Source organism: Rattus rattus, chromosome 2, assembly GCF_011064425.1.
Source record: "Rattus rattus isolate New Zealand chromosome 2, Rrattus_CSIRO_v1, whole genome shotgun sequence".
NCBI classification, from domain to species: Eukaryota; Metazoa; Chordata; class Mammalia; order Rodentia; family Muridae; genus Rattus; species Rattus rattus.
The window spans coordinates 166,773,452-166,782,145 of NC_046155.1; positions in this window are offsets into that span (position 1 = coordinate 166,773,452).

The window sequence follows — 8,694 nt, forward strand, 5'->3', positions numbered from 1 at the left end:
CCAGCAACGGCTCATCAGGATAGTGCTATATAATCCCTGAGGCTAAGCAGATCCCTGGAAACCCAGCAAGAAGGACTCCAGATTGGTTCTGTGAAGGAAGAACTAACCCCAGATTTCATTCCCTTTGACCTCCACAGATAAGCTATTTCTCCATCAGCAAAATGAGCCAGTTCAGCCAGATTGATTATATTAAAGATAGGTTTATTGGGAAGCTGCTCTCTGGCAAGTTCACTGATCCTAAGGATTGAATGTCTCATTTTTTCCCAGTTCCTAGCCCATGCAAATTCAGCCCCCTCCCCATCTCCCTTCTCCCAAACTGCTAGCCACCGCATCTTTATTGGTTGACTGGGACCAGGACTGTGGCTTCAAACAAGCAGGTTCCAGACGAAATCAAAGCATTAGAACTTGTCTAGGGTTTACTGCTGTGAACAGACACCACGATCAAGGCAAGTCTTATAAGGACAACATTGAATTAAATAATACAGGCTTCGGGAGGTTCCGCCCATTATCACCAAGGTGGGAGCATGGCAGCATCCAGGCAGGCGTGGGGCAGGAGGAGCTGAGAGTTCTGTTATCTCATCTGAAGGCTGCTAGCAGGAAGGCCTGGCTTCCAGGCAGCTAGGGGTGAAGATCTTAGCGCCACGCCCACAGTGACACACCCATTCCAACAGGGCCACTCTTCTCATGTACAAACCATCACAGAACCCATCCCCAACAGTCCTTTCTTATTGTGTCCATATCTTTTGAGACTATGTATTGTCACTGTTCTAGGTGGACCAGGATGATTTAAAATGAGCAGGCTGGCTGTCACCGTCACTGTTGAATTGCTGTTGCTGCTATTGTATGTCCTCACCGCCACTGGGGCCACAAGTAGGACAGATGGGAGGTAAAGGGACTGGGGCTGCAGGAGGTGAAGAGCGGAGAACACAGCCAAAAGAACTGAAAGGATGCCCAAATTTGAACACATTTCTGCTTTAGATCCTGTGGCATCCATCTTCCAGTAGTTGCTGGAGATCCAACACCAGCTTGAATTGGCATCCCAATTCATAGTCCGAGATCAAACAGCTATGCTGGGCGTAACCTAGAGAAGACCTCCCTGTATCAGGAGGCCCCAAAGACCTGGTCTTTGTTCAGATGAGGCTAACTCTGGTACAGCCATGACTCAGTAGAGAGAAACTAGGGTCCTGGGACTTAATAAACTAGGATGGGATTTGAAACTTATAGAGTCTAAAGAGATGATGAATGACATAATGAATGAATAACAGAAATATGAGGCTGTGAAGTGGCCGAAAGAGACAGGAGACATACCATTATTAGGGTTGGGTTGGGGACTTCTGGCTATAGCCACCATCTGATAGGTTATTTTCCACAGTGAAGTGAGTCAATCCCAAGCCAGATTAGATTAGATTAAAGACAGGCTTATTGGGGAAGTTGGTCTTGGGCAAGTTCACTGAATCCCCATGATTGAGGCCAGGAAATGGCCATGGGGGATTGGGGAGCAGAGAAAGGACACACGTGTGTGTGTGTGTGTGTGTGTGTGTGTGTGTGTGTGTGTGTGAGAGAGAGAGAGAGAGAGAGAGAGAGAGGAGAGAGAGAGAGAGAGAGGAGAGAGAGAGAGGAGAGAGAGAATGGCTATAGACACACAGAGGGAGAGGGCAGAGAGGTCTGATTATAGGGAGGAGCCTTGGGGGGGTAGGCAGCTAGCCCCTGAGCTGGAAAAGCTTAAGGTTGCATGTATGGTAGGGGACTGAGGAATGCTAAACTTGAGGCTTATGTCGATATGTAAAGAAATTTAGGCTGAGAGATGGCCTATGTTAAGAGCAATCACTGCTCTTCCAGAGGTCCTGAGTTCAATTCCCAGCAACCAGATGGCTTACAAACCATCTGCAAAGAGATCCGATGCTCCTTCTGGTGTCTAAGACAGCTACGTGTACTTATATATGTCAAATGAACAAATCTTAAAAAAATATGCACTCTAATCCTCGTCCCGGTCTGAAACCAAATATTCCACCCAAGTATACCACTTTGTTCTATTCTGCACATAGAAGGGTGTAGGAACCAGTAATCTGTGGTGTATATATGTGCGTGTTGTTTTTTCCCCACCCCATACAAAGGATACCAACAATGGCAAGTGGTAATTGTTCTGTTCAAAGGCAGAACTGTGTGTAAGTTTGAACCCTTGTCCTTGTATTTCATTTGTGCCTCAGATTACTTGTTTATGAAGGGTATTGTACAGCATACCTTGTAGGTACTGGAACACCCAGCACCCAATGCTTGTAAATCCTGTTATATAGCAAATTCATCAGGAGTCAATAAAACACCCACCTTTCCTCACTTGAACTTGTTTCTTATCATGACCAAAGCCCTAGATGGTCTTTATGCACACCCAGGTGTGTGTGTGTGTGTGTGTGTGTGTGTGTGTGTATGTGTGCACATACCTACATACATACATTTATGATCTGGCTGGAATAAAAGTTGAGGCAGAGCTGCCTTGGGCTGAAGTCCGGAAGCAGAGTGAGACCTGTCTCAAAAGTTTCCAGTAAGCCAAAGTAGTAGACAAGCTCAGGTCCCAGCACTCTGGAGGCAGAGACAGGAAGATTGGGGAGTTCAAACTCATCTTTGGGTACATTGGGAGTTCTAGTCCAGTTTAGCTATTAGGGACCACCTCAAAAGAACATCAGGGGCTAGAGAGCCATGACTCCAAAGTTGAGAGTGTGGACCTACAAATTTTCAATTCCAACATTGAGTGGGCAGAGGCAGGCACCTCTGAGTTTACAGGGAACTTATAACTAGCCAGGATGAGGATTCAGCTTTTGTCTCCTCTCCTTATTGCCCAAGAATATTTGATAAAACAATTTGGCTTTTGGCTAGTGGTGAATTTCAATAGGAGTCACATCATCCTGTTGGCCACAAAGAAGTTACTTATAGGAGCCTGTGCAACAGTGTCCTTTCACCTGATTATTATAAGCAACGCTAGGCTGGAGAGATGGTCAGCAAAGTTAAGAGCACTGACTGTTCTCCCAAGCGTTCTGAGTTCAATTCCAGCAAACCATGGCAGCTCACAACCATCTGTATGGATCTGATGACCTCTTCTGGTGTGTTTGAAGACAGTGACAATGTACTCATAGACATACAAATAAGTATTAAAAAAATCAGTAATGCTATGTGGCAGGCAATTCAGGATAGCAATAAAAATTGTTAACCCACCTAATGTTCTCTTGGGCCAAAGATTATGGCTTTCAGTAGCCAAGCTGACTTCAAACTCATGATTTTCATGCCTCAGTTTCCTAAGGGTTGGGCTCCATATATGTAAAGAGAGATACAAACCTCCTTAGCTGAGAGGACAACACTAAAGGACATTGTAGATCGTATTCACGAGGTTTGCATACTAGTTCTGAAATTTTCTGCCAGTTATCGTGGCGTATGCTGTGGATATGCTAAAGAATGAGAGACTAGAGGATGTGAGCTCAAGACCAGCTAAGCTGGGCGGAGGAGATAGTTTAGTGATAAAGGGCTACACTCAAGCCTGAATATCCCAGAGCCCATGGATGCAGGAAAGGCAACTGGATCAAGTACTTGTCTGAAAATCCCAGCTCTCTAAGCCTTGACGGAGACTTAACTGAAGGCCCAAAGCACCTGAACCAGCTTTTTTTCTCCTTTTTGAGACAGGGTCTCTATAACCTAGGGCTGGCCTGACCTCCCTAAGAGATCTTAAACTTTTGGATTCTCTTGCAAATGGGGGGCTCTTGACCAGCTCACATGCAAAAGACTCTACCATGGCTCGAGCCTCCAGCCTCTGTTCTTTCTCCCTTCTTCCTTTTCTTTCTTCTCCCCTGCCCCCACCCCACCCCCTTCTTTCGAGAAAAGATTTCATTGTGTAGATTTGGCCATGTCTGGGATCCAGCAATGTCGATTAGGCTGGCCTAAACACACAGAGAGCTCTCCTCTGCTTCCCCAATTCTAAGTGATGGGATTAAAGGTATATGCTAATACGCAGTAATCTTTTAAATTTAATTAAATCATTTATTATGTACAATGTGCACCATTTAAGTGTCTGCAAGGTTGTTATCCAGTCTGGTGCGTGGTTGATCAGACATGACTTGGTCCTATTTTAGTGACCAGTAAATCAAAGTTTTGGCCCTTTGTTTTTGCTAGGCTGTTGATCAGAGAGGCCTAACCTAAGTTGGCTAATACTAATTAGCTTCCCAATTGAATGTGATTCACCCACTCTAGATCACTTTTAGCTCAATCCCACAAAGGTTCCGAAAATCTTTTTTTCCTGGGAGAAGTTTTGATCTAGAGGCCTACAGGCACAGTGCCTCTGGTCAGAACAACTGTTATAAATTCCTCTGCGGCTTCTGAGCACAAAGCTACCGATTTCCAGCAATTTTTTTTTTTTTTTTTTTTTGCGGGCCACACCCTGTGAGCCTGACTTGCTCAAGCTCTTGTTCTTTGGGCCTCAGCGCCTGTTGGGACTGGAGGTGCGCATACAGGAGAAACGCGCGCCACACAGGCGCTTCGCAAGGTGGAAGTCTGCTGGCCATTTTAGAGCTGAGGGGTAGAACAGGCGCTGCCAAGCAACGGTTGACCGGTTTTACCAAGTGATTGCACGGTGGGATCCTAGGGATGAGGGGGCGGGAGGGAGTTGAAAAGGGAGGAGGGAGGGGGAAGGCAAAAGGAAAGCTGGGAAGGAGGTGGACCAGGCAAAGAGCAAGGGTGAAGGCTAGGTGTGGAAGAGATCTGAGCCTGCTCTGCACGAGTATGGCATGGCGAAGAGTGGACATAGAGCAGAAGAGGTTCAGGGAATGGACAGAGAGGTGAGAGGTGAGAGAAAAGGTCTGTAGGGGACAGGAGGATCATAAGTCAGCGGGTGTGGAACGATGGGGAGGTCTTGAGGCCAGGATAATTCCTTACCCAGAGGAGACCCAGAGATCACGAGGGTCAGAGGAGAGACAGTACTGGGGGCAAGGAAACACCATTACGAGGGGTCTGGCAAAGAGAGAGCCAAATGAGGACATGGCTTGTGAAAAGATAAAGACTGGAATGAGGAGCAATTTATCCCATGAAACAAACCGGAGGCGTAAGCAGACCCAAGAGTAGAGAGGCCCAATGATCAGGAAAGGTTCCCAAGGAGTAGGCTGGCACTGACAAGTACAGTGCTGAGGAGAAAGCACTAGGGAGGGAGAAGCTTTAAAGAGAAGGGGTGATTTGTTGGTGGGGGCCAGGTTGCCCAGAACCAAGGGGGAGAGGAGCTTAGCCAGGACCAGGAGCATGGCCAGAGAGAAGGAGAGAGGATCCACCCACATCAAAGTTTACACTGAGTCAGGGACCAGGGGCATGTGGCTGTAAGAGAGAAGACAGAGGAGGGATTTGAACCACTATACCACCTGGGTCTGAGCTAACACTAGTGCGCACAGGAAAAAGAAAGGGAGAGAGGTCCACCTGTTGGACAAAGCTTGGGCGCTTGAGGCTGACCAGGAGGACCAAGAGAAGATGATGAGGATTTTAACCACATACCACTCAAGGTCTGAGCCAGACCAGTGGCGCACAGAGAGAAAGGGAGAGAGGATCAATCTACACCAAAGCTTACGCTTGAGTCAGGACCACAGTGGCATGGCCAAGAGAGAAGACACAGGAGATTTGAACTACTATACCACTAGGTCTGAGCCATGACCAGTGCAGGTCAGGAGGAGGAAAGGGAGAGAGGACTAATCTACACCCTAAAGCTTGGCGCTGAGTCAGGACTAGGGGAGTGGGACCCGGTGAGAAGACAGGAGTGAGGATTTCAGAACACTATACCACCTCAGGGTCTGGAGCCAGGACCAGTGTGGTGTGGGCAGGAGGAGAAAGGGGAGAGAGGATCCAACTACTTCAACACTTTGGTACCTGAGCCAGGACCAGGGGCATGGGCGAGAGAGAGACACAGTGAGGATTTTTAACCACTATACCACCTCAGGGGGTCTGGAGCTGACCACCAGTGGCGGCCAGGAGAGAGAGGAGTGAGGATTCGACCCACAGCCAAGCTTGGAGCTTGAGTCAGACCAGCATGGCCAAGAGAGAAGACAGAGTGAGGATTTTAACTACCATACCACTCTGTGGGTCTGAGCCAGGACCAGGGGCGTGGCCAGGAGAGAGAGGGGAGCGAGGATTCAATCTACAGCCAAGCTTGAGCTTGAGTCAGACCAGGGCATGGCCACGAGAGAAGACAGAGGAGGATTTTGAATCACCATACCACCCAGGGTCTGAGCCAGACCAGTGGCGCGGCCAGGAGAGAAAGGGAGCGAGGATCAATCTACAGCCAAGCTTGGAGCTTGAGTCAGGACCAGGGGTATGACCAAGAGAGGAGGCAGAGTGAGGATTTGAACCACTGTGCCACTCAGGGTCTGAGCCAGGACCAGGAGCGGGCCGAGAGAGAAAGAGGAGAGAGGACCCACTACATCGAAAACTTGGCCTTTGAGTCAGGACCAGGGGAGGACCAAGAGAGGAGGCAGAGCTAAGATCTGAATCACGACAACACTCCGGGTCTGAGCCAGACCAGGAGCCGTTAGCCTGGAGAAAAAGGGGAGCGAGGATCTGACCTACTTCAACACTGTACCTGAGCCAGGACCAGGGGCGCGCGCCAGAGAGAAAGGGGAGAGAGGACCCAATCTACAGCAAAACTTGGCGCTCGAGTCAGGACCAGTGGCGCGGGCCAAGAGAGGGAGGCAGACAAGATCGAACTACACTGACAACACTCCGGGTCTGAGCCAGGACCAGGAGCGCAGCCTGGAGAAAAAGGGGAGCGAGGATTGAACTACTTTCAACACTGTACCTGAGCCAGGACCAGGGTGGGCCAGGAGAGAGGGGAGAGAGGACCCAATTCCACAGCAAAACTCGTGCCTGAGTCAGGACCAGGGGCGTGGCCAAGAGCGGAGGCAGAGAGAAGATTCGAACTACGACAACACTCCAGGTCTAAGCCAGGACCAGGAGCGCAGCCTGAGAAAAGGTGGATGAGATCCGAACTACATCAACACTCTGGTACCTGGAGCCAGGACCAGGGGCGTGGGCCAGGAGAGAAAGGGGAGAGGACCCAACCCTACAGCAAAACTCGCGCTTGAGTCAGGACCAGGGGCGAGCCAAGAGAGGAGGCAGAGCGAAGATTCGAACTACGACAACACTCCGGGTCTGAGCCAGACCATGAGCGCAGCCTGGAGAAAAAGGGGAGCGAGGATCTGAACTACATCAACACTTGGTACCTGGAGCCAGGACCAGGGCGGGCCAGGAGAGAAAGAGGAGAGAGGGACCCAATCTACAGCAAAAACCTCGGCGCCTGAGTCAGGACCAGGGGCGTGGCCAAGAGAGGAGGCAGATGGAAGATCTGAACTACGACAACACTCCGGGTCTGAGCCAGGACCAGGAGCGCAGCCTGGAGAAAAGGAGCGAGGATCTGAACCACATCAACACTTGGTACCTGAGCCAGGACCAGGGCGTGGGCCAGGAGAGAAGCGGGAGAGAGGACCCAATCTACAGCAAAAACTCGGCGCCTGAGTCAGGACCAGGGCGCGAGCAAGAGCGGAGGCAGAGCGAAGATTCGGAATCTACGACAACACCCGGGTCTGAGCCAGGACCAGGAGCGCAGCCTGGAGAGAAAAGGGGAGGAGGATTCGAACCACTAACACTGGGTACCTGAGCCAGACCAGGGCGGGCCAAGAGAGGAGGCAGAGCGTAAATTGATCTACGACAATATTCTGGCCTAAATCAGGCCACAGGGGCGGCCAAGAGAAGACAGAGTGACGATCTGCTCTATGGCAACACTCCAGACTTGAGCCAGGACCTGGGACGTGGCCAGGAGAGAGAGCGGAAGGAGGACCTGATCTCCAAAAAGACTCAAAGCTCGAGCCCAGGCAAAGGGTCTAGCAAGGAGGGATGTGTGGGCGAGGACTCACGAAAGAACACGAACACTAGAAACCGGTTCTTGAGCAAGGCAGAAGCGATGAGAAAGGGGCGGGTGAAGAGGTGGAGGGCGGGGAACTCAGGAGGCGGAGCCTGTCGCCACTCGCTGAGGGAGCAGTCGAGAGGAATGCGTGAAGGGCTCGGGCAAGGCAAGAGAGAGAGACTTGGCAAAGAGTAGGTTAGGAGTTCCAAGAATTGGAACAGAGAAGAGCAAGAGCAGGGTAAAGGCGGGGAGAGGCGACTAGGAAGGGAGGAAAAGATCCGCAGGTAGGGACCATAAGAGTAGGTGTGGGGCTGGAGAGGAGAGCAGGTGCGGGCGAGGAGTATTTGTAGGGGAGGCCAGAGCAGGTGCAAGGAGGAGTATTAGTAGAGGAGGGGCCAAGAGCAGGTGGACGAGGAGCATTTAGGGAGGGGCCAAGAGCAGGGCAAGGAGGAGTATTTGTAGGGAAGGGGGCCAAGAGCAGGTGTGGGAGAGGAGCATTAGCAGAGGAGGGGCTGCTAGTAAGAGCAGGTGCGGGGCGAGGAGTATTTGTAGGGGAGGGGCCAAGAGCAGGTGCAAGAGGAGCATTTGTAGGGGAGGCCAAGAGCAGGTGCGGGGCGAGAGTATTAGTAGGGGAGGGCCAAGAGCAGTGTGCGAGGAGAGCATTAGGTAGAGGAGGGGCTGCGAGTAAGAGCAGGTGCAAGCGAGAGTATTTCAGGAGGGGCCAAGAGCAGCGTGGCTGAGCAGTAGTTAGTGGAGGGGCCAAGAGCAGGTGCAAGCGA